The sequence below is a fragment of the Phyllobates terribilis genome, unplaced genomic scaffold, assembly GCF_046119375.1.
Source record: "Phyllobates terribilis strain yellow unplaced genomic scaffold, ASM4611937v1 Scaffold_40__1_contigs__length_11209783, whole genome shotgun sequence".
NCBI classification, from domain to species: Eukaryota; Metazoa; Chordata; class Amphibia; order Anura; family Dendrobatidae; genus Phyllobates; species Phyllobates terribilis.
Genome location: NW_027362800.1, coordinates 5,322,416 through 5,346,243, shown reverse-complemented (window position 1 = coordinate 5,346,243; position 23,828 = coordinate 5,322,416). Strand labels below are relative to the sequence as shown.

Here is a 23,828-nt window from a genome sequence, read left to right as displayed (position 1 = left end):
GAGGTAATTAATCAGCAACCCTCCTGCTAAGGGTAGACAGCTGCTCGTTCCACCCCCCCCCCGCCTTAATTGGTTCTCCTCCCTTCCAACGGTGTTGAGGCGGGTGGGAACAGCCGGGGGTTGAGGGTACTGTGCTAAAAGAGGTGGAGTTATGCAGATCTAAAACGCGTGGATTGCAGCAGCAGCAAGCCGAAAAGTGCAGGCATGTGAGGGATCTAGAGGTTGACAGCATGTCTTCTTAACGGGAGTCCAGGTGGCCATCTCCACAAATGGACTTTTCAGAATCCTTGGGTGGCACCGTAGTCGGAAACCAATTCTGGTTATCGCTTCTCGGCCTTTTGGCTAAGATCAAGTGTAGTATCTGTTCTTATCAGTTTAATATCTGATACGTCCCCTATCTGGGGACCATATATTAAATGGATTTTTAGAACAGGGAGACGGAAAAAGAGCTTGCTCTGTCCATTCCACGCATTGACCTGGTATTGCAGTATCTCCAGGACCGGTGCACCCCTTCTTTAATGCAGTTTCTAAAATCAGAAAGAATTGAATTCAATGCTTTTTGTTCATTTTGCTTGTTTGTCGGATTTTGGGATGGACTCTTTGGCTTTGCTTTTCTTCTCCTCATTGGATTTTTCATGTTAAAAGTTGCAGAAGCCAGATGACAAGCTCATTTTGGTTCAACTTCAGCAACTGTGCATTGCATTGCCATGTAATGTAATGTAATGCAATGCTATCTATCTAGCTCTCCCTCTATACTTCCTTTTGGATAAACAGACATATTAGGCAAGCATTTTGGAGCTTTCACCTAAATAACTACAGGTGGTGAGATAAGCTGCACAATATAATTGACCTTTCAGTATATTGTTGCACACACACCATCTATTTAGCAAATGCCCTTGTTATCAACAGCAGCCTTTTAAACTCACCTGAGCTAACAGGTATGTGAGCTGGTTACTCTGCTGCGCTTAAAATTTCTTTTTTGGTTTGCTACAATGCCTTTTCTGAAACGTTGTCTCCCTCTGCTGGAACACTGACTTCTTTCATTTAATGCCTGCAGACTATAAAAGAGAAACCAACCCAAAAAGTTTGGTTGATTAGTCTGTGGCATTCTTTTAAACTGTTGCTTATGGCGGTCTCTGTGAGCTTCTCAGTGACATTCAGCCATCCAGGTATCCCGCCTGCAGTAGACGGAATGTGGCAATGGAACGCTGGCTGCGCGTGTCATAATAGGCTCTGAGCCTTTATATACCTGCGCACAGCAGCAGCCACCTTCAGTCTGCTGCTGGACAGCCAGCAGCAGCAGCAGCAGGAGAGGTAATTAATCAGCAACCCTCCTGCTAAGGGTAGACAGCTGCTCGTTCCACCCCCCCCCCTGCCTTAATTGGTTCTCCTCCCTTCCAACGGTGTTGAGGCGGGTGGGAACAGCCGGGGGTTGAGGGTACTGTGCTAAAAGAGGTGGAGTTATGCAGATCTAAAACGCGTGGATTGCAGCAGCAGCAAGCCGAAAAGTGCAGGCATGTGAGGGATCTAGAGGTTGACAGCATGTCTTCTTAACGGGAGTCCAGGTGGCCATCTCCACAAATGGACTTTTCAGAATCCTTGGGTGGCACCGTAGTCGGAAACCAATTCTGGTTATCGCTTCTCGGCCTTTTGGCTAAGATCAAGTGTAGTATCTGTTCTTATCAGTTTAATATCTGATACGTCCCCTATCTGGGGACCATATATTAAATGGATTTTTAGAACAGGGAGATGGAAAAAGAGCTTGCTCTGTCCACTCCACGCATTGACCTGGTATTGCAGTATCTCCAGGACCGGTGCACCTCTTCTTTAATGCAGTTTCTAAAATCAGAAAGAATTGAATTCAATGCTTTTTGTTCATTTTGCTTGTTTGTCGGATTTTGGGATGGACTCTTTGGCTTTGCTTTTCTTCTCCTCATTGGATTTTTCATGTTAAAAGTTGCAGAAGCCAGATGACAAGCTCATTTTGGTTCAACTTCAGCAACTGTGCATTGCATTGCCATGTAATGTAATGTAATGCAATGCTATCTATCTAGCTCTCCCTCTATACTTCCTTTTGGATAAACAGACATATTAGGCAAGCATTTTGGAGCTTTCACCTAAATAACTACAGGTGGTGAGATAAGCTGCACAATATAATTGACCTTTCAGTATATTGTTGCACACACACCATCTATTTAGCAAATGCCCTTGTTATCAACAGCAGCCTTTTAAACTCACCTGAGCTAACAGGTATGTGAGCTGGTTACTCTGCTGCGCTTAAAATTTCTTTTTTGGTTTGCTACAATGCCTTTTCTGAAACGTTGTCTCCCTCTGCTGGAACACTGACTTCTTTCATTTAATGCCTGCAGACTATAAAAGAGAAACCAACCCAAAAAGTTTGGTTGATTAGTCTGTGGCATTCTTTTAAACTGTTGCTTATGGCGGTCTCTGTGAGCTTCTCAGTGACATTCAGCCATCCAGGTATCCCGCCTGCAGTAGACGGAATGTGGCAATGGAACGCTGGCTGCGCGTGTCATAATAGGCTCTGAGCCTTTATATACCTGCGCACAGCAGCAGCCACCTTCAGTCTGCTGCTGGACAGCCAGCAGCAGCAGCAGCAGGAGAGGTAATTAATCAGCAACCCTCCTGCTAAGGGTAGACAGCTGCTCGTTCCACCCCCCACCCCCGCCTTAATTGGTTCTCCTCCCTTCCAACGGTGTTGAGGCGGGTGGGAACAGCCGGGGGTTGAGGGTACTGTGCTAAAAGAGGTGGAGTTATGCAGATCTAAAACGCGTGGATTGCAGCAGCAGCAAGCCGAAAAGTGCAGGCATGTGAGGGATCTAGAGGTTGACAGCATGTCTTCTTAACGGGAGTCCAGGTGGCCATCTCCACAAATGGACTTTTCAGAATCCTTGGGTGGCACCGTAGTCGGAAACCAATTCTGGTTATCGCTTCTCGGCCTTTTGGCTAAGATCAAGTGTAGTATCTGTTCTTATCAGTTTAATATCTGATACGTCCCCTATCTGGGGACCATATATTAAATGGATTTTTAGAACAGGGAGATGGAAAAAGAGCTTGCTCTGTCCACTCCACGCATTGACCTGGTATTGCAGTATCTCCAGGACCGGTGCACCCCTTCTTTAATGCAGTTTCTAAAATCAGAAAGAATTGAATTCAATGCTTTTTGTTCATTTTGCTTGTTTGTCGGATTTTGGGATGGACTCTTTGGCTTTGCTTTTCTTCTCCTCATTGGATTTTTCATGTTAAAAGTTGCAGAAGCCAGATGACAAGCTCATTTTGGTTCAACTTCAGCAACTGTGCATTGCATTGCCATGTAATGTAATGTAATGCAATGCTATCTATCTAGCTCTCCTTCTATACTTCCTTTTGGATAAACAGACATATTAGGCAAGCATTTTGGAGCTTTCACCTAAATAACTACAGGTGGTGAGATAAGCTGCACAATATAATTGACCTTTCAGTATATTGTTGCACACACACCATCTATTTAGCAAATGCCCTTGTTATCAACAGCAGCCTTTTAAACTCACCTGAGCTAACAGGTATGTGAGCTGGTTACTCTGCTGCGCTTAAAATTTCTTTTTTGGTTTGCTACAATGCCTTTTCTGAAACGTTGTCTCCCTCTGCTGGAACACTGACTTCTTTCATTTAATGCCTGCAGACTATAAAAGAGAAACCAACCCAAAAAGTTTGGTTGATTAGTCTGTGGCATTCTTTTAAACTGTTGCTTATGGCGGTCTCTGTGAGCTTCTCAGTGACATTCAGCCATCCAGGTATCCCGCCTGCAGTAGACGGAATGTGGCAATGGAACGCTGGCTGCGCGTGTCATAATAGGCTCTGAGCCTTTATATACCTGCGCTCAGCAGCAGCCACCTTCAGTCTGCTGCTGGACAGCCAGCAGCAGCAGCAGCAGGAGAGGTAATTAATCAGCAACCCTCCTGCTAAGGGTAGACAGCTGCTCGTTCCACCCCCCCCCCCCCCCGCCTTAATTGGTTCTCCTCCCTTCCAACGGTGTTGAGGCGGGTGGGAACAGCCGGGGGTTGAGGGTACTGTGCTAAAAGAGGTGGAGTTATGCAGATCTAAAACGCGTGGATTGCAGCAGCAGCAAGCCGAAAAGTGCAGGCATGTGAGGGATCTAGAGGTTGACAGCATGTCTTCTTAACGGGAGTCCAGGTGGCCATCTCCACAAATGGACTTTTCAGAATCCTTGGGTGGCACCGTAGTCGGAAACCAATTCTGGTTATCGCTTCTCGGCCTTTTGGCTAAGATCAAGTGTAGTATCTGTTCTTATCAGTTTAATATCTGATACGTCCCCTATCTGGGGACCATATATTAAATGGATTTTTAGAACAGGGAGATGGAAAAAGAGCTTGCTCTGTCCACTCCACGCATTGACCTGGTATTGCAGTATCTCCAGGACCGGTGCACCCCTTCTTTAATGCAGTTTCTAAAATCAGAAAGAATTGAATTCAATGCTTTTTGTTCATTTTGCTTGTTTGTCGGATTTTGGGATGGACTCTTTGGCTTTGCTTTTCTTCTCCTCATTGGATTTTTCATGTTAAAAGTTGCAGAAGCCAGATGACAAGCTCATTTTGGTTCAACTTCAGCAACTGTGCATTGCATTGCCATGTAATGTAATGTAATGTAATGCAATGCTATCTATCTAGCTCTCCCTCTATACTTCCTTTTGGATAAACAGACATATTAGGCAAGCATTTTGGAGCTTTCACCTAAATAACTACAGGTGGTGAGATAAGCTGCACAATATAATTGACCTTTCAGTATATTGTTGCACACACACCATCTATTTAGCAAATGCCCTTGTTATCAACAGCAGCCTTTTAAACTCACCTGAGCTAACAGGTATGTGAGCTGGTTACTCTGCTGCGCTTAAAATTTCTTTTTTGGTTTGCTACAATGCCTTTTCTGAAACGTTGTCTCCCTCTGCTGGAACACTGACTTCTTTCATTTAATGCCTGCAGACTATAAAAGAGAAACCAACCCAAAAAGTTTGGTTGATTAGTCTGTGGCATTCTTTTAAACTGTTGCTTATGGCGGTCTCTGTGAGCTTCTCAGTGACATTCAGCCATCCAGGTATCCCGCCTGCAGTAGACGGAATGTGGCAATGGAACGCTGGCTGCGCGTGTCATAATAGGCTCTGAGCCTTTATATACCTGCGCACAGCAGCAGCCACCTTCAGTCTGCTGCTGGACAGCCAGCAGCAGCAGCAGGAGAGGTAATTAATCAGCAACCCTCCTGCTAAGGGTAGACAGCTGCTCGTTCCACCCCCCCCCCCGCCTTAATTGGTTCTCCTCCCTTCCAACGGTGTTGAGGCGGGTGGGAACAGCCGGGGGTTGAGGGTACTGTGCTAAAAGAGGTGGAGTTATGCAGATCTAAAACGCGTGGATTGCAGCAGCAGCAAGCCGAAAAGTGCAGGCATGTGAGGGATCTAGAGGTTGACAGCATGTCTTCTTAACGGGAGTCCAGGTGGCCATCTCCACAAATGGACTTTTCAGAATCCTTGGGTGGCACCGTAGTCGGAAACCAATTCTGGTTATCGCTTCTCGGCCTTTTGGCTAAGATCAAGTGTAGTATCTGTTCTTATCAGTTTAATATCTGATACGTCCCCTATCTGGGGACCATATATTAAATGGATTTTTAGAACAGGGAGATGGAAAAAGAGCTTGCTCTGTCCACTCCACGCATTGACCTGGTATTGCAGTATCTCCAGGACCGGTGCACCCCTTCTTTAATGCAGTTTCTAAAATCAGAAAGAATTGAATTCAATGCTTTTTGTTCATTTTGCTTGTTTGTCGGATTTTGAGATGGACTCTTTGGCTTTGCTTTTCTTCTCCTCATTGGATTTTTCATGTTAAAAGTTGCAGAAGCCAGATGACAAGCTCATTTTGGTTCAACTTCAGCAACTGTGCATTGCATTGCCATGTAATGTAATGTAATGCAATGCTATCTATCTAGCTCTCCCTCTATACTTCCTTTTGGATAAACAGACATATTAGGCAAGCATTTTGGAGCTTTCACCTAAATAACTACAGGTGGTGAGATAAGCTGCACAATATAATTGACCTTTCAGTATATTGTTGCACACACACCATCTATTTAGCAAATGCCCTTGTTATCAACAGCAGCCTTTTAAACTCACCTGAGCTAACAGGTATGTGAGCTGGTTACTCTGCTGCGCTTAAAATTTCTTTTTTGGTTTGCTACAATGCCTTTTCTGAAACGTTGTCTCCCTCTGCTGGAACACTGACTTCTTTCATTTAATGCCTGCAGACTATAAAAGAGAAACCAACCCAAAAAGTTTGGTTGATTAGTCTGTGGCATTCTTTTAAACTGTTGCTTATGGCGGTCTCTGTGAGCTTCTCAGTGACATTCAGCCATCCAGGTATCCCGCCTGCAGTAGACGGAATGTGGCAATGGAACGCTGGCTGCGCGTGTCATAATAGGCTCTGAGCCTTTATATACCTGCGCACAGCAGCAGCCACCTTCAGTCTGCTGCTGGACAGCCAGCAGCAGCAGGAGAGGTAATTAATCAGCAACCCTCCTGCTAAGGGTAGACAGCTGCTCGTTCCACCCCCCCCCCCGCCTTAATTGGTTCTCCTCCCTTCCAACGGTGTTGAGGCGGGTGGGAACAGCCGGGGGTTGAGGGTACTGTGCTAAAAGAGGTGGAGTTATGCAGATCTAAAACGCGTGGATTGCAGCAGCAGCAAGCCGAAAAGTGCAGGCATGTGAGGGATCTAGAGGTTGACAGCATGTCTTCTTAACGGGAGTCCAGGTGGCCATCTCCACAAATGGACTTTTCAGAATCCTTGGGTGGCACCGTAGTCGGAAACCAATTCTGGTTATCGCTTCTCGGCCTTTTGGCTAAGATCAAGTGTAGTATCTGTTCTTATCAGTTTAATATCTGATACGTCCCCTATCTGGGGACCATATATTAAATGGATTTTTAGAACAGGGAGATGGAAAAAGAGCTTGCTCTGTCCATTCCACGCATTGACCTGGTATTGCAGTATCTCCAGGACCGGTGCACCCCTTCTTTAATGCAGTTTCTAAAATCAGAAAGAATTGAATTCAATGCTTTTTGTTCATTTTGCTTGTTTGTCGGATTTTGGGATGGACTCTTTGGCTTTGCTTTTCTTCTCCTCATTGGATTTTTCATGTTAAAAGTTGCAGAAGCCAGATGACAAGCTCATTTTGGTTCAACTTCAGCAACTGTGCATTGCATTGCCATGTAATGTAATGTAATGCAATGCTATCTATCTAGCTCTCCCTCTATACTTCCTTTTGGATAAACAGACATATTAGGCAAGCATTTTGGAGCTTTCACCTAAATAACTACAGGTGGTGAGATAAGCTGCACAATATAATTGACCTTTCAGTATATTGTTGCACACACACCATCTATTTAGCAAATGCCCTTGTTATCAACAGCAGCCTTTTAAACTCACCTGAGCTAACAGGTATGTGAGCTGGTTACTCTGCTGCGCTTAAAATTTCTATTTTGGTTTGCTACAATGCCTTTTCTGAAACGTTGTCTCCCTCTGCTGGAACACTGACTTCTTTCATTTAATGCATGCAGACTATAAAAGAGAAACCAACCCAAAAAGTTTGGTTGATTAGTCTGTGGCATTCTTTTAAACTGTTGCTTATGGCGGTCTCTGTGAGCTTCTCAGTGACATTCAGCCATCCAGGTATCCCGCCTGCAGTAGACGGAATGTGGCAATGGAACGCTGGCTGCGCGTGTCATAATAGGCTCTGAGCCTTTATATACCTGCGCACAGCAGCAGCAACCTTCAGTCTGCTGCTGGACAGCCAGCAGCAGCAGCAGCAGGAGAGGTAATTAATCAGCAACCCTCCTGCTAAGGGTAGACAGCTGCTCGTTCCACCTCCCCCCCCGCCTTAATTGGTTCTCCTCCCTTCCAACGGTGTTGAGGCGGGTGGGAACAGCCGGGGGTTGAGGGTACTGTGCTAAAAGAGGTGGAGTTATGCAGATCTAAAACGCGTGGATTGCAGCAGCAGCAAGCCGAAAAGTGCAGGCATGTGAGGGATCTAGAGGTTAACAGCATGTCTTCTTAATGGGAGTCCAGGTGGCCATCTCCACAAATGGACTTTTCAGAATCCTTGGGTGGCACCGTAGTCGGAAACCAATTCTGGTTATCGCTTCTCGGCCTTTTGGCTAAGATCAAGTGTAGTATCTGTTCTTATCAGTTTAATATCTGATACGTCCCCTATCTGGGGACCATATATTAAATGGATTTTTAGAACAGGGAGATGGAAAAAGAGCTTGCTCTGTCCACTCCACGCATTGACCTGGTATTGCAGTATCTCCAGGACCGGTGCACCCCTTCTTTAATGCAGTTTCTAAAATCAGAAAGAATTGAATTCAATGCTTTTTGTTCATTTTGCTTGTTTGTCGGATTTTGGGATGGACTCTTTGGCTTTGCTTTTCTTCTCCTCATTGGATTTTTCATGTTAAAAGTTGCAGAAGCCAGATGACAAGCTCATTTTGGTTCAACTTCAGCAACTGTGCATTGCATTGCCATGTAATGTAATGTAATGCAATGCTATCTATCTAGCTCTCCCTCTATACTTCCTTTTGGATAAACAGACATATTAGGCAAGCATTTTGGAGCTTTCACCTAAATAACTACAGGTGGTGAGATAAGCTGCACAATATAATTGACCTTTCAGTATATTGTTGCACACACACCATCTATTTAGCAAATGCCCTTGTTATCAACAGCAGCCTTTTAAACTCACCTGAGCTAACAGGTATGTGAGCTGGTTACTCTGCTGCGCTTAAAATTTCTATTTTGGTTTGCTACAATGCCTTTTCTGAAACGTTGTCTCCCTCTGCTGGAACACTGACTTCTTTCATTTAATGCATGCAGACTATAAAAGAGAAACCAACCCAAAAAGTTTGGTTGATTAGTCTGTGGCATTCTTTTAAACTGTTGCTTATGGCGGTCTCTGTGAGCTTCTCAGTGACATTCAGCCATCCAGGTATCCCGCCTGCAGTAGACGGAATGTGGCAATGGAACGCTGGCTGCGCGTGTCATAATAGGCTCTGAGCCTTTATATACCTGCGCACAGCAGCAGCAACCTTCAGTCTGCTGCTGGACAGCCAGCAGCAGCAGCAGCAGGAGAGGTAATTAATCAGCAACCCTCCTGCTAAGGGTAGACAGCTGCTCGTTCCACCTCCCCCCCCGCCTTAATTGGTTCTCCTCCCTTCCAACGGTGTTGAGGCGGGTGGGAACAGCCGGGGGTTGAGGGTACTGTGCTAAAAGAGGTGGAGTTATGCAGATCTAAAACGCGTGGATTGCAGCAGCAGCAAGCCGAAAAGTGCAGGCATGTGAGGGATCTAGAGGTTAACAGCATGTCTTCTTAATGGGAGTCCAGGTGGCCATCTCCACAAATGGACTTTTCAGAATCCTTGGGTGGCACCGTAGTCGGAAACCAATTCTGGTTATCGCTTCTCGGCCTTTTGGCTAAGATCAAGTGTAGTATCTGTTCTTATCAGTTTAATATCTGATACGTCCCCTATCTGGGGACCATATATTAAATGGATTTTTAGAACAGGGAGATGGAAAAAGAGCTTGCTCTGTCCACTCCACGCATTGACCTGGTATTGCAGTATCTCCAGGACCGGTGCACCCCTTCTTTAATGCAGTTTCTAAAATCAGAAAGAATTGAATTCAATGCTTTTTGTTCATTTTGCTTGTTTGTCGGATTTTGGGATGGACTCTTTGGCTTTGCTTTTCTTCTCCTCATTGGATTTTTCATGTTAAAAGTTGCAGAAGCCAGATGACAAGCTCATTTTGGTTCAACTTCAGCAACTGTGCATTGCATTGCCATGTAATGTAATGTAATGCAATGCTATCTATCTAGCTCTCCCTCTATACTTCCTTTTGGATAAACAGACATATTAGGCAAGCATTTTGGAGCTTACACCTAAATAACTACAGGTGGTGAGATAAGCTGCACAATATAATTGACCTTTCAGTATATTGTTGCACACACACCATCTATTTAGCAAATGCCCTTGTTATCAACAGCAGCCTTTTAAACTCACCTGAGCTAACAGGTATGTGAGCTGGTTACTCTGCTGCGCTTAAAATTTCTTTTTTGGTTTGCTACAATGCCTTTTCTGAAACGTTGTCTCCCTCTGCTGGAACACTGACTTCTTTCATTTAATGCCTGCAGACTATAAAAGAGAAACCAACCCAAAAAGTTTGGTTGATTAGTCTGTGGCATTCTTTTAAACTGTTGCTTATGGCGGTCTCTGTGAGCTTCTCAGTGACATTCAGCCATCCAGGTATCCCACCTGCAGTAGACGGAATGTGGCAATGGAACGCTGGCTGCGCGTGTCATAATAGGCTCTGAGCCTTTATATACCTGCGCACAGCAGCAGCCACCTTCAGTCTGCTGCTGGACAGCCAGCAGCAGCAGCAGCAGGAGAGGTAATTAATCAGCAACCCTCCTGCTAAGGGTAGACAGCTGCTCGTTCCACCCCCCCCCCGCCTTAATTGGTTCTCCTCCCTTCCAACGGTGTTGAGGCGGGTGGGAACAGCCGGGGGTTGAGGGTACTGTGCTAAAAGAGGTGGAGTTATGCAGATCTAAAACGCGTGGATTGCAGCAGCAGCAAGCCGAAAAGTGCAGGCATGTGAGGGATCTAGAGGTTGACAGCATGTCTTCTTAACGGGAGTCCAGGTGGCCATCTCCACAAATGGACTTTTCAGAATCCTTGGGTGGCACCGTAGTCGGAAACCAATTCTGGTTATCGCTTCTCGGCCTTTTGGCTAAGATCAAGTGTAGTATCTGTTCTTATCAGTTTAATATCTGATACGTCCCCTATCTGGGGACCATATATTAAATGGATTTTTAGAACAGGGAGATGGAAAAAGAGCTTGCTCTGTCCACTCCACGCATTGACCTGGTATTGCAGTATCTCCAGGACCGGTGCACCCCTTCTTTAATGCAGTTTCTAAAATCAGAAAGAATTGAATTCAATGCTTTTTGTTCATTTTGCTTGTTTGTCGGATTTTGGGATGGACTCTTTGGCTTTGCTTTTCTTCTCCTCATTGGATTTTTCATGTTAAAAGTTGCAGAAGCCAGATGACAAGCTCATTTTGGTTCAACTTCAGCAACTGTGCATTGCATTGCCATGTAATGTAATGTAATGCAATGCTATCTATCTAGCTCTCCCTCTATACTTCCTTTTGGATAAACAGACATATTAGGCAAGCATTTTGGAGCTTTCACCTAAATAACTACAGGTGGTGAGATAAGCTGCACAATATAATTGACCTTTCAGTATATTGTTGCACACACACCATCTATTTAGCAAATGCCCTTGTTATCAACAGCAGCCTTTTAAACTCACCTGAGCTAACAGGTATGTGAGCTGGTTACTCTGCTGCGCTTAAAATTTCTTTTTTGGTTTGCTACAATGCCTTTTCTGAAACGTTGTCTCCCTCTGCTGGAACACTGACTTCTTTCATTTAATGCCTGCAGACTATAAAAGAGAAACCAACCCAAAAAGTTTGGTTGATTAGTCTGTGGCATTCTTTTAAACTGTTGCTTATGGCGGTCTCTGTGAGCTTCTCAGTGACATTCAGCCATCCAGGTATCCCGCCTGCAGTAGACGGAATGTGGCAATGGAACGCTGGCTGCACGTGTCATAATAGGCTCTGAGCCTTTATATACCTGCGCACAGCAGCAGCCACCTTCAGTCTGCTGCTGGACAGCCAGCAGCAGCAGCAGCAGGAGAGGTAATTAATCAGCAACCCTCCTGCTAAGGGTAGACAGCTGCTCGTTCCACCCCCCCCCCCGCCTTAATTGGTTCTCCTCCCTTCCAACGGTGTTGAGGCGGGTGGGAACAGCCGGGGGTTGAGGGTACTGTGCTAAAAGAGGTGGAGTTATGCAGATCTAAAACGCGTGGATTGCAGCAGCAGCAAGCCGAAAAGTGCAGGCATGTGAGGGATCTAGAGGTTGACAGCATGTCTTCTTAACGGGAGTCCAGGTGGCCATCTCCACAAATGGACTTTTCAGAATCCTTGGGTGGCACCGTAGTCGGAAACCAATTCTGGTTATCGCTTCTCGGCCTTTTGGCTAAGATCAAGTGTAGTATCTGTTCTTATCAGTTTAATATCTGATACGTCCCCTATCTGGGGACCATATATTAAATGGATTTTTAGAACAGGGAGATGGAAAAAGAGCTTGCTCTGTCCACTCCACGCATTGACCTGGTATTGCAGTATCTCCAGGACCGGTGCACCCCTTCTTTAATGCAGTTTCTAAAATCAGAAAGAATTGAATTCAATGCTTTTTGTTCATTTTGCTTGTTTGTCGGATTTTGGGATGGACTCTTTGGCTTTGCTTTTCTTCTCCTCATTGGATTTTTCATGTTAAAAGTTGCAGAAGCCAGATGACAAGCTCATTTTGGTTCAACTTCAGCAACTGTGCATTGCATTGCCATGTAATGTAATGTAATGCAATGCTATCTATCTAGCTCTATATCTATACTTCCTTTTGGATAAACAGACATATTAGGCAAGCATTTTGGAGCTTTCACCTAAATAACTACAGGTGGTGAGATAAGCTGCACAATATAATTGACCTTTCAGTATATTGTTGCACACACACCATCTATTTAGCAAATGCCCTTGTTATCAACAGCAGCCTTTTAAACTCACCTGAGCTAACAGGTATGTGAGCTGGTTACTCTGCTGCGCTTAAAATTTCTTTTTTGGTTTGCTACAATGCCTTTTCTGAAACGTTGTCTCCCTCTGCTGGAACACTGACTTCTTTCATTTAATGCCTGCAGACTATAAAAGAGAAACCAACCCAAAAAGTTTGGTTGATTAGTCTGTGGCATTCTTTTAAACTGTTGCTTATGGCGGTCTCTGTGAGCTTCTCAGTGACATTCAGCCATCCAGGTATCCCGCCTGCAGTAGACGGAATGTGGCAATGGAACGCTGGCTGCGCGTGTCATAATAGGCTCTGAGCCTTTATATACCTGCGCACAGCAGCAGCCACCTTCAGTCTGCTGCTGGACAGCCAGCAGCAGCAGCAGCAGGAGAGGTAATTAATCAGCAACCCTCCTGCTAAGGGTAGACAGCTGCTCGTTCCACCCCCCCCCCGCCTTAATTGGTTCTCCTCCCTTCCAACGGTGTTGAGGCGGGTGGGAACAGCCGGGGGTTGAGGGTACTGTGCTAAAAGAGGTGGAGTTATGCAGATCTAAAACGCGTGGATTGCAGCAGCAGCAAGCCGAAAAGTGCAGGCATGTGAGGGATCTAGAGGTTGACAGCATGTCTTCTTAACGGGAGTCCAGGTGGCCATCTCCACAAATGGACTTTTCAGAATCCTTGGGTGGCACCGTAGTCGGAAACCAATTCTGGTTATCGCTTCTCGGCCTTTTGGCTAAGATCAAGTGTAGTATCTGTTCTTATCAGTTTAATATCTGATACGTCCCCTATCTGGGGACCATATATTAAATGGATTTTTAGAACAGGGAGATGGAAAAAGAGCTTGCTCTGTCCACTCCACGCATTGACCTGGTATTGCAGTATCTCCAGGACCGGTGCACCCCTTCTTTAATGCAGTTTCTAAAATCAGAAAGAATTGAATTCAATGCTTTTTGTTCATTTTGCTTGTTTGTCGGATTTTGGGATGGACTCTTTGGCTTTGCTTTTCTTCTCCTCATTGGATTTTTCATGTTAAAAGTTGCAGAAGCCAGATGACAAGCTCATTTTGGTTCAACTTCAGCAACTGTGCATTGCATTGCCATGTAATGTAATGCAATGCTATCTATCTAGCTCTCCCTCTATACTTCCTTTTGGATAAACAGACATATTAGGCAAGCATTTTGGAGCTTTCACCTAAATAACTACAGGTGGTGAGATAAGCTGCACAATATAATTGACCTTTCAGTATATTGTTGCACACACACCATCTATTTAGCAAATGCCCTTGTTATCAACAGCAGCCTTTTAAACTCACCTGAGCTAACAGGTATGTGAGCTGGTTACTCTGCTGCGCTTAAAATTTCTTTTTTGGTTTGCTACAATGCCTTTTCTGAAACGTTGTCTCCCTCTGCTGGAACACTGACTTCTTTCATTTAATGCCTGCAGACTATAAAAGAGAAACCAACCCAAAAAGTTTGGTTGATTAGTCTGTGGCATTCTTTTAAACTGTTGCTTATGGCGGTCTCTGTGAGCTTCTCAGTGACATTCAGCCATCCAGGTATCCCGCCTGCAGTAGACGGAATGTGGCAATGGAACGCTGGCTGCGCGTGTCATAATAGGCTCTGAGCCTTTATATACCTGCGCACAGCAGCAGCCACCTTCAGTCTGCTGCTGGACAGCCAGCAGCAGCAGCAGCAGGAGAGGTAATTAATCAGCAACCCTCCTGCTAAGGGTAGACAGCTGCTCGTTCCACCCCCCCCCCCCCCGCCTTAATTGGTTCTCCTCCCTTCCAACGGTGTTGAGGCGGGTGGGAACAGCCGGGGGTTGAGGGTACTGTGCTAAAAGAGGTGGAGTTATGCAGATCTAAAACGCGTGGATTGCAGCAGCAGCAAGCCGAAAAGTGCAGGCATGTGAGGGATCTAGAGGTTGACAGCATGTCTTCTTAACGGGAGTCCAGGTGGCCATCTCCACAAATGGACTTTTCAGAATCCTTGGGTGGCACCGTAGTCGGAAACCAATTCTGGTTATCGCTTCTCGGCCTTTTGGCTAAGATCAAGTGTAGTATCTGTTCTTATCAGTTTAATATCTGATACGTCCCCTATCTGGGGACCATATATTAAATGGATTTTTAGAACAGGGAGATGGAAAAAGAGCTTGCTCTGTCCACTCCACGCATTGACCTGGTATTGCAGTATCTCCAGGACCGGTGCACCCCTTCTTTAATGCAGTTTCTAAAATCAGAAAGAATTGAATTCAATGCTTTTTGTTCATTTTGCTTGTTTGTCGGATTTTGGGATGGACTCTTTGGCTTTGCTTTTCTTCTCCTCATTGGATTTTTCATGTTAAAAGTTGCAGAAGCCAGATGACAAGCTCATTTTGGTTCAACTTCAGCAACTGTGCATTGCATTGCCATGTAATGTAATGTAATGCAATGCTATCTATCTAGCTCTCCCTCTATACTTCCTTTTGGATAAACAGACATATTAGGCAAGCATTTTGGAGCTTTCACCTAAATAACTACAGGTGGTGAGATAAGCTGCACAATATAATTGACCTTTCAGTATATTGTTGCACACACACCATCTATTTAGCAAATGCCCTTGTTATCAACAGCAGCCTTTTAAACTCACCTGAGCTAACAGGTATGTGAGCTGGTTACTCTGCTGCGCTTAAAATTTCTTTTTTGGTTTGCTACAATGCCTTTTCTGAAACGTTGTCTCCCTCTGCTGGAACACTGACATCTTTCATTTAATGCCTGCAGACTATAAAAGAGAAACCAACCCAAAAAGTTTGGTTGATTAGTCTGTGGCATTCTTTTAAACTGTTGCTTATGGCGGTCTCTGTGAGCTTCTCAGTGACATTCAGCCATCCAGGTATCCCGCCTGCAGTAGACGGAATGTGGCAATGGAACGCTGGCTGCGCGTGTCATAATAGGCTCTGAGCCTTTATATACCTGCGCACAGCAGCAGCCACCTTCAGTCTGCTGCTGGACAGCCAGCAGCAGCAGCAGCAGGAGAGGTAATTAATCAGCAACCCTCCTGCTAAGGGTAGACAGCTGCTCGTTCCACCCCCCCCCCCCCGCCTTAATTGGTTCTCCTCCCTTCCAACGGTGTTGAGGCGGGTGGGAACAGCCGGGGGTTGAGGGTACTGTGCTAAAAGAGGTGGAGTTATGCAGATCTAAAACGCGTGGATTGCAGCAGCAGCAAGCCGAAAAGTGCAGGCATGTGAGGGATCTAGAGGTTGACAGCATGTCTTCTTAACGGGAGTCCAGGTGGCCATCTCCACAAATGGACTTTTCAGAATCCTTGGGTGGCACCGTAGTCGGAAACCAATTCTGGTTATCGCTTCTCGGCCTTTTGGCTAAGATCAAGTGTAGTATCTGTTCTTATCAGTTTAATATCTGATACGTCCCCTATCTGGGGACCATATATTAAATGGATTTTTAGAACAGGGAGATGGAAAAAGAGCTTGCTCTGTTCACTCCACGCATTGACCTGGTATTGCAGTATCTCCAGGACCGGTGCACCCCTTCTTTAATGCAGTTTCTAAAATCAGAAAGAATTGAATTCAATGCTTTTTGTTCATTTTGCTTGTTTGTCGGATTTTGGGATGGACTCTTTGGCTTTGCTTTTCTTCTCCTCATTGGATTTTTCATGTTAAAAGTTGCAGAAGCCAGATGACAAGCTCATTTTGGTTCAACTTCAGCAACTGTGCATTGCATTGCCATGTAATGTAATGTAATGCAATGCTATCTATCTAGCTCTCCCTCTATACTTCCTTTTGGATAAACAGACATATTAGGCAAGCATTTTGGAGCTTTCACCTAAATAACTACAGGTGGTGAGATAAGCTGCACAATATAATTGACCTTTCAGTATATTGTTGCACACACACCATCTATTTAGCAAATGCCCTTGTTATCAACAGCAGCCTTTTAAACTCACCTGAGCTAACAGGTATGTGAGCTGGTTACTCTGCTGCGCTTAAAATTTCTTTTTTGGTTTGCTACAATGCCTTTTCTGAAACGTTGTCTCCCTCTGCTGGAACACTGACTTCTTTCATTTAATGCCTGCAGACTATAAAAGAGAAACCAACCCAAAAAGTTTGGTTGATTAGTCTGTGGCATTCTTTTAAACTGTTGCTTATGGCGGTCTCTGTGAGCTTCTCAGTGACATTCAGCCATCCAGGTATCCCGCCTGCAGTAGACGGAATGTGGCAATGGAACGCTGGCTGCGCGTGTCATAATAGGCTCTGAGCCTTTATATACCTGCGCACAGCAGCAGCCACCTTCAGTCTGCTGCTGGACAGCCAGCAGCAGCAGCAGCAGGAGAGGTAATTAATCAGCAACCCTCCTGCTAAGGGTAGACAGCTGCTCGTTCCACCCCCCCCCCCCGCCTTAATTGGTTCTCCTCCCTTCCAACGGTGTTGAGGCGGGTGGGAACAGCCGGGGGTTGAGGGTACTGTGCTAAAAGAGGTGGAGTTATGCAGATCTAAAACGCGTGGATTGCAGCAGCAGCAAGCCGAAAAGTGCAGGCATGTGAGGGATCTAGAGGTTGACAGCATGTCTTCTTAACGGGAGTCCAGGTGGCCATCTCCACAAATGGACTTTTCAGAATCCTTGGGTGGCACCGTAGTCGGAAACCAATTCTGGTTATCGCTTCTCGGCCTTTTGGCTAAGATCAAGTGTAGTATCTGTTCTTATCAGTTTAATATCTGATACGTCCCCTATCTGGGGACCATATATTAAATGGATTTTTAGAACAGGGAGATGGAAAAAGAGCTTGCTCTGTCCACTCCACGCATTGACCTGGTATTGCAGTATCTCCAGGACCGGTGCACCCCTTCTTTAATGCAGTTTCTAAAATCAGAAAGAATTGAATTCAATGCTTTTTGTTCATTTTGCTTGTTTGTCGGATTTTGGGATGGACTCTTTGGCTTTGCTTTTCTTCTCCTCATTGGATTTTTCATGTTAAAAGTTGCAGAAGCCAGATGACAAGCTCATTTTGGTTCAACTTCAGCAACTGTGCATTGCATTGCCATGTAATGTAATGTAATGCAATGCTATCTATCTAGCTCTCCCTCTATACTTCCTTTTGGATAAACAGACATATTAGGCAAGCATTTTGGAGCTTTCACCTAAATAACTACAGGTGGTGAGATAAGCTGCACAATATAATTGACCTTTCAGTATATTGTTGCACACACACCATCTATTTAGCAAATGCCCTTGTTATCAACAGCAGCCTTTTAAACTCACCTGAGCTAACAGGTATGTGAGCTGGTTACTCTGCTGCGCTTAAAATTTCTTTTTTGGTTTGCTACAATGCCTTTTCTGAAACGTTGTCTCCCTCTGCTGGAACACTGACTTCTTTCATTTAATGCCTGCAGACTATAAAAGAGAAACCAACCCAAAAAGTTTGGTTGATTAGTCTGTGGCATTCTTTTAAACTGTTGCTTATGGCGGTCTCTGTGAGCTTCTCAGTGACATTCAGCCATCCAGGTATCCCGCCTGCAGTAGACGGAATGTGGCAATGGAACGCTGGCTGCGCGTGTCATAATAGGCTCTGAGCCTTTATATACCTGCGCACAGCAGCAGCCACCTTCAGTCTGCTGCTGGACAGCCAGCAGCAGCAGCAGCAGGAGAGGTAATTAATCAGCAACCCTCCTGCTAAGGGTAGACAGCTGCTCGTTCCACCCCCCCCCCCGCCTTAATTGGTTCTCCTCCCTTCCAACGGTGTTGAGGCGGGTGGGAACAGCCGGGGGTTGAGGGTACTGTGCTAAAAGAGGTGGAGTTATGCAGATCTAAAACGCGTGGATTGCAGCAGCAGCAAGCCGAAAAGTGCAGGCATGTGAGGGATCTAGAGGTTGACAGCATGTCTTCTTAACGGGAGTCCAGGTGGCCATCTCCACAAATGGACTTTTCAGAATCCTTGGGTGGCACCGTAGTCGGAAACCAATTCTGGTTATCGCTTCTCGGCCTTTTGGCTAAGATCAAGTGTAGTATCTGTTCTTATCAGTTTAATATCTGATACGTCCCCTATCTGGGGACCATATATTAAATGGATTTTTAGAACAGGGAGATGGAAAAAGAGCTTGCTCTGTCCACTCCACGCATTGACCTGGTATTGCAGTATCTCCAGGACCGGTGCACCCCTTCTTTAATGCAGTTTCTAAAATCAGAAAGAATTGAATTCAATGCTTTTTGTTCATTTTGCTTGTTTGTCGGATTTTGGGATGGACTCTTTGGCTTTGCTTTTCTTCTCCTCATTGGATTTTTCATGTTAAAAGTTGCAGAAGCCAGATGACAAGCTCATTTTGGTTCAACTTCAGCAACTGTGCATTGCATTGCCATGTAATGTAATGTAATGCAATGCTATCTATCTAGCTCTCCCTCTATACTTCCTTTTGGATAAACAGACATATTAGGCAAGCATTTTGGAGCTTTCACCTAAATAACTACAGGTGGTGAGATAAGCTGCACAATATAATTGACCTTTCAGTATATTGTTGCACACACACCATCTATTTAGCAAATGCCCTTGTTATCAACAGCAGCCTTTTAAACTCACCTGAGCTAACAGGTATGTGAGCTGGTTACTCTGCTGCGCTTAAAATTTCTTTTTTGGTTTGCTACAATGCCTTTTCTGAAACGTTGTCTCCCTCTGCTGGAACACTGACTTCTTTCATTTAATGCCTGCAAACTATAAAAGAGAAACCAACCCAAAAAGTTTGGTTGATTAGTCTGTGGCATTCTTTTAAACTGTTGCTTATGGCGGTCTCTGTGAGCTTCTCAGTGACATTCAGCCATCCAGGTATCCCGCCTGCAGTAGACGGAATGTGGCAATGGAACGCTGGCTGCGCGTGTCATAATAGGCTCTGAGCCTTTATATACCTGCGCACAGCAGCAGCCACCTTCAGTCTGCTGCTGGACAGCCAGCAGCAGCAGCAGCAGGAGAGGTAATTAATCAGCAACCCTCCTGCTAAGGGTAGACAGCTGCTCGTTCCACCCCCCCCCCGCCTTAATTGGTTCTCCTCCCTTCCAACGGTGTTGAGGCGGGTGGGAACAGCCGGGGGTTGAGGGTACTGTGCTAAAAGAGGTGGAGTTATGCAGATCTAAAACGCGTGGATTGCAGCAGCAGCAAGCCGAAAAGTGCAGGCATGTGAGGGATCTAGAGGTTGACAGCATGTCTTCTTAACGGGAGTCCAGGTGGCCATCTCCACAAATGGACTTTTCAGAATCCTTGGGTGGCACCGTAGTCGGAAACCAATTCTGGTTATCGCTTCTCGGCCTTTTGGCTAAGATCAAGTGTAGTATCTGTTCTTATCAGTTTAATATCTGATACGTCCCCTATCTGGGGACCATATATTAAATGGATTTTTAGAACAGGGAGATGGAAAAAGAGCTTGCTCTGTCCACTCCACGCATTGACCTGGTATTGCAGTATCTCCAGGACCGGTGCACCCCTTCTTTAATGCAGTTTCTAAAATCAGAAAGAATTGAATTCAATGCTTTTTGTTCATTTTGCTTGTTTGTCGGATTTTGGGATGGACTCTTTGGCTTTGCTTTTCTTCTCCTCATTGGATTTTTCATGTTAAAAGTTGCAGAAGCCAGATGACAAGCTCATTTTGGTTCAACTTCAGCAACTGTGCATTGCATTGCCATGTAATGTAATGTAATGCAATGCTATCTATCTAGCTCTCCCTCTATACTTCCTTTTGGATAAACAGACATATTAGGCAAGCATTTTGGAGCTTTCACCTAAATAACTACAGGTGGTGAGATAAGCTGCACAATATAATTGACCTTTCAGTATATTGTTGCACACACACCATCTATTTAGCAAATGCCCTTGTTATCAACAGCAGCCTTTTAAACTCACCTGAGCTAACAGGTATGTGAGCTGGTTACTCTGCTGCGCTTAAAATTTCTTTTTTGGTTTGCTACAATGCCTTTTCTGAAACGTTGTCTCCCTCTGCTGGAACACTGACTTCTTTCATTTAATGCCTGCAGACTATAAAAGAGAAACCAACCCAAAAAGTTTGGTTGATTAGTCTGTGGCATTCTTTTAAACTGTTGCTTATGGCGGTCTCTGTGAGCTTCTCAGTGACATTCAGCCATCCAGGTATCCCGCCTGCAGTAGACGGAATGTGGCAATGGAACGCTGGCTGCGCGTGTCATAATAGGCTCTGAGCCTTTATATACCTGCGCACAGCAGCAGCCACCTTCAGTCTGCTGCTGGACAGCCAGCAGCAGCAGCAGCAGGAGAGGTAATTAATCAGCAACCCTCCTGCTAAGGGTAGACAGCTGCTCGTTCCACCCCCCCCCCGCCTTAATTGGTTCTCCTCCCTTCCAACGGTGTTGAGGCGGGTGGGAACAGCCGGGGGTTGAGGGTACTGTGCTAAAAGAGGTGGAGTTATGCAGATCTAAAACGCGTGGATTGCAGCAGCAGCAAGCCGAAAAGTGCAGGCATGTGAGGGATCTAGAGGTTGACAGCATGTCTTCTTAACGGGAGTCCAGGTGGCCATCTCCACAAATGGACTTTTCAGAATCCTTGGGTGGCACCGTAGTCGGAAACCAATTCTGGTTATCGCTTCTCGGCCTTTTGGCTAAGATCAAGTGTAGTATCTGTTCTTATCAGTTTAATATCTGATACGTCCCCTATCTGGGGACCATATATTAAATGGATTTTTAGAACAGGGAGATGGAAAAAGAGCTTGCTCTGTCCACTCCACGCATTGACCTGGTATTGCAGTATCTCCAGGACCGGTGCACCCCTTCTTTAACGCAGTTTCTAAAATCAGAAAGAATTTAATTCAATGCTTTTTGTTCATTTTGCTTGTTTGTCGGATTTTGGGATGGACTCTTTGGCTTTGCTTTTCTTCTCCTCATTGGATTTTTCATGTTAAAAGTTGCAGAAGCCAGATGACAAGGTCATTTTGGTTCAACTTCAGCAACTGTGCATTGCATTGCCATGTAATGTAATGTAATGCAATGCTATCTATCTAGCTCTCCCTCTATACTTCCTTTTGGATAAACAGACATATTAGGCAAGCATTTTGGAGCTTTCACCTAAATAACTACAGGTGGTGAGATAAGCTGCACAATATAATTGACCTTTCAGTATATTGTTGCACACACACCATCTATTTAGCAAATGCCCTTGTTATCAACAGCAGCCTTTTAAACTCACCTGAGCTAACAGGTATGTGAGCTGGTTACTCTGCTGCGCTTAAAATTTCTTTTTTGGTTTGCTACAATGCCTTTTCTGAAACGTTGTCTCCCTCTGCTGGAACACTGACTTCTTTCATTTAATGCCTGCAGACTATAAAAGAGAAACCAACCCAAAAAGTTTGGTTGATTAGTCTGTGGCATTCTTTTAAACTGTTGCTTATGGCGGTCTCTGTGAGCTTCTCAGTGACATTCAGCCATCCAGGTATCCCGCCTGCAGTAGACGGAATGTGGCAATGGAACGCTGGCTGCGCGTGTCATAATAGGCTCTGAGCCTTTATATACCTGCGCACAGCAGCAGCCACCTTCAGTCTGCTGCTGGACAGCCAGCAGCAGCAGCAGCAGGAGAGGTAATTAATCAGCAACCCTCCTGCTAAGGGTAGACAGCTGCTCGTTCCACCCCCCCCCCCCCGCCTTAATTGGTTCTCCTCCCTTCCAACGGTGTTGAGGCGGGTGGGAACAGCCGGGGGTTGAGGGTACTGTGCTAAAAGAGGTGGAGTTATGCAGATCTAAAACGCGTGGATTGCAGCAGCAGCAAGCCGAAAAGTGCAGGCATGTGAGGGATCTAGAGGTTGACAGCATGTCTTCTTAACGGGAGTCCAGGTGGCCATCTCCACAAATGGACTTTTCAGAATCCTTGGGTGGCACCGTAGTCGGAAACCAATTCTGGTTATCGCTTCTCGGCCTTTTGGCTAAGATCAAGTGTAGTATCTGTTCTTATCAGTTTAATATCTGATACGTCCCCTATCTGGGGACCATATATTAAATGGATTTTTAGAACAGGGAGATGGAAAAAGAGCTTGCTCTGTCCACTCCACGCATTGACCTGGTATTGCAGTATCTCCAGGACCGGTGCACCCCTTCTTTAACGCAGTTTCTAAAATCAGAAAGAATTTAATTCAATGCTTTTTGTTCATTTTGCTTGTTTGTCGGATTTTGGGATGGACTCTTTGGCTTTGCTTTTCTTCTCCTCATTGGATTTTTCATGTTAAAAGTTGCAGAAGCCAGATGACAAGGTCATTTTGGTTCAACTTCAGCAACTGTGCATTGCATTGCCATGTAATGTAATGTAATGCAATGCTATCTATCTAGCTCTCCCTCTATACTTCCTTTTGGATAAACAGACATATTAGGCAAGCATTTTGGAGCTTTCACCTAAATAACTACAGGTGGTGAGATAAGCTGCACAATATAATTGACCTTTCAGTATATTGTTGCACACACACCATCTATTTAGCAAATGCCCTTGTTATCAACAGCAGCCTTTTAAACTCACCTGAGCTAACAGGTATGTGAGCTGGTTACTCTGCTGCGCTTAAAATTTCTTTTTTGGTTTGCTACAATGCCTTTTCTGAAACGTTGTCTCCCTCTGCTGGAACACTGACTTCTTTCATTTAATGCCTGCAGACTATAAAAGAGAAACCAACCCAAAAAGTTTGGTTGATTAGTCTGTGGCATTCTTTTAAACTGTTGCTTATGGCGGTCTCTGTGAGCTTCTCAGTGACATTCAGCCATCCAGGTATCCCGCCTGCAGTAGACGGAATGTGGCAATGGAACGCTGGCTGCGCGTGTCATAATAGGCTCTGAGCCTTTATATACCTGCGCACAGCAGCAGCCACCTTCAGTCTGCTGCTGGACAGCCAGCAGCAGCAGCAGCAGGAGAGGTAATTAATCAGCAACCCTCCTGCTAAGGGTAGACAGCTGCTCGTTCCACCCCCCCCCCCCCGCCTTAATTGGTTCTCCTCCCTTCCAACGGTGTTGAGGCGGGTGGGAACAGCCGGGGGTTGAGGGTACTGTGCTAAAAGAGGTGGAGTTATGCAGATCTAAAACGCGTGGATTGCAGCAGCAGCAAGCCGAAAAGTGCAGGCATGTGA

General features: G+C 45.2%; 18 non-coding genes across 18 annotated transcripts; all 18 read left to right on the top strand.

Annotated features, from left to right (window-relative positions):
- The first annotated feature begins 322 nt into the window (after nucleotides 1–322).
- LOC141184747 (U2 spliceosomal RNA) lies at nucleotides 323–513 on the top strand. Its single transcript, XR_012259473.1, has one exon. It is a non-coding gene; the product is annotated as a U2 spliceosomal RNA (small nuclear RNA).
- A 1,121-nt stretch (nucleotides 514–1,634) lies between these two features.
- LOC141191190 (U2 spliceosomal RNA) lies at nucleotides 1,635–1,825 on the top strand. The gene has a single exon (XR_012265189.1). It is a non-coding gene; the product is annotated as a U2 spliceosomal RNA (small nuclear RNA).
- Nucleotides 1,826–2,947: 1,122 nt separating this feature from the next.
- On the top strand, nucleotides 2,948–3,138 carry LOC141187911 (U2 spliceosomal RNA). The gene has a single exon (XR_012262052.1). It is a non-coding gene; the product is annotated as a U2 spliceosomal RNA (small nuclear RNA).
- A 1,125-nt stretch (nucleotides 3,139–4,263) lies between these two features.
- Nucleotides 4,264–4,454, top strand: LOC141187910 (U2 spliceosomal RNA). Its single transcript, XR_012262051.1, has one exon. It is a non-coding gene; the product is annotated as a U2 spliceosomal RNA (small nuclear RNA).
- Nucleotides 4,455–5,577: 1,123 nt separating this feature from the next.
- LOC141187909 (U2 spliceosomal RNA) lies at nucleotides 5,578–5,768 on the top strand. Its single transcript, XR_012262050.1, has one exon. It is a non-coding gene; the product is annotated as a U2 spliceosomal RNA (small nuclear RNA).
- Nucleotides 5,769–6,883: 1,115 nt separating this feature from the next.
- Nucleotides 6,884–7,074, top strand: LOC141184320 (U2 spliceosomal RNA). Its single transcript, XR_012259086.1, has one exon. It is a non-coding gene; the product is annotated as a U2 spliceosomal RNA (small nuclear RNA).
- Nucleotides 7,075–8,195: 1,121 nt separating this feature from the next.
- Nucleotides 8,196–8,386, top strand: LOC141187908 (U2 spliceosomal RNA). Its single transcript, XR_012262049.1, has one exon. It is a non-coding gene; the product is annotated as a U2 spliceosomal RNA (small nuclear RNA).
- Nucleotides 8,387–9,507: 1,121 nt separating this feature from the next.
- On the top strand, nucleotides 9,508–9,698 carry LOC141187907 (U2 spliceosomal RNA). Its single transcript, XR_012262048.1, has one exon. It is a non-coding gene; the product is annotated as a U2 spliceosomal RNA (small nuclear RNA).
- Nucleotides 9,699–10,818: 1,120 nt separating this feature from the next.
- Nucleotides 10,819–11,009, top strand: LOC141187906 (U2 spliceosomal RNA). The gene has a single exon (XR_012262047.1). It is a non-coding gene; the product is annotated as a U2 spliceosomal RNA (small nuclear RNA).
- Nucleotides 11,010–12,130: 1,121 nt separating this feature from the next.
- Nucleotides 12,131–12,321, top strand: LOC141187905 (U2 spliceosomal RNA). The gene has a single exon (XR_012262046.1). It is a non-coding gene; the product is annotated as a U2 spliceosomal RNA (small nuclear RNA).
- Nucleotides 12,322–13,441: 1,120 nt separating this feature from the next.
- Nucleotides 13,442–13,632, top strand: LOC141187902 (U2 spliceosomal RNA). Its single transcript, XR_012262044.1, has one exon. It is a non-coding gene; the product is annotated as a U2 spliceosomal RNA (small nuclear RNA).
- A 1,119-nt stretch (nucleotides 13,633–14,751) lies between these two features.
- LOC141187901 (U2 spliceosomal RNA) lies at nucleotides 14,752–14,942 on the top strand. The gene has a single exon (XR_012262043.1). It is a non-coding gene; the product is annotated as a U2 spliceosomal RNA (small nuclear RNA).
- A 1,123-nt stretch (nucleotides 14,943–16,065) lies between these two features.
- On the top strand, nucleotides 16,066–16,256 carry LOC141184341 (U2 spliceosomal RNA). The gene has a single exon (XR_012259105.1). It is a non-coding gene; the product is annotated as a U2 spliceosomal RNA (small nuclear RNA).
- A 1,122-nt stretch (nucleotides 16,257–17,378) lies between these two features.
- LOC141187900 (U2 spliceosomal RNA) lies at nucleotides 17,379–17,569 on the top strand. The gene has a single exon (XR_012262042.1). It is a non-coding gene; the product is annotated as a U2 spliceosomal RNA (small nuclear RNA).
- Nucleotides 17,570–18,690: 1,121 nt separating this feature from the next.
- On the top strand, nucleotides 18,691–18,881 carry LOC141187899 (U2 spliceosomal RNA). The gene has a single exon (XR_012262041.1). It is a non-coding gene; the product is annotated as a U2 spliceosomal RNA (small nuclear RNA).
- A 1,120-nt stretch (nucleotides 18,882–20,001) lies between these two features.
- Nucleotides 20,002–20,192, top strand: LOC141187898 (U2 spliceosomal RNA). Its single transcript, XR_012262040.1, has one exon. It is a non-coding gene; the product is annotated as a U2 spliceosomal RNA (small nuclear RNA).
- A 1,120-nt stretch (nucleotides 20,193–21,312) lies between these two features.
- On the top strand, nucleotides 21,313–21,503 carry LOC141187897 (U2 spliceosomal RNA). The gene has a single exon (XR_012262039.1). It is a non-coding gene; the product is annotated as a U2 spliceosomal RNA (small nuclear RNA).
- A 1,123-nt stretch (nucleotides 21,504–22,626) lies between these two features.
- Nucleotides 22,627–22,817, top strand: LOC141187896 (U2 spliceosomal RNA). The gene has a single exon (XR_012262038.1). It is a non-coding gene; the product is annotated as a U2 spliceosomal RNA (small nuclear RNA).
- The last annotated feature ends 1,011 nt before the right edge of the window (nucleotides 22,818–23,828 follow it).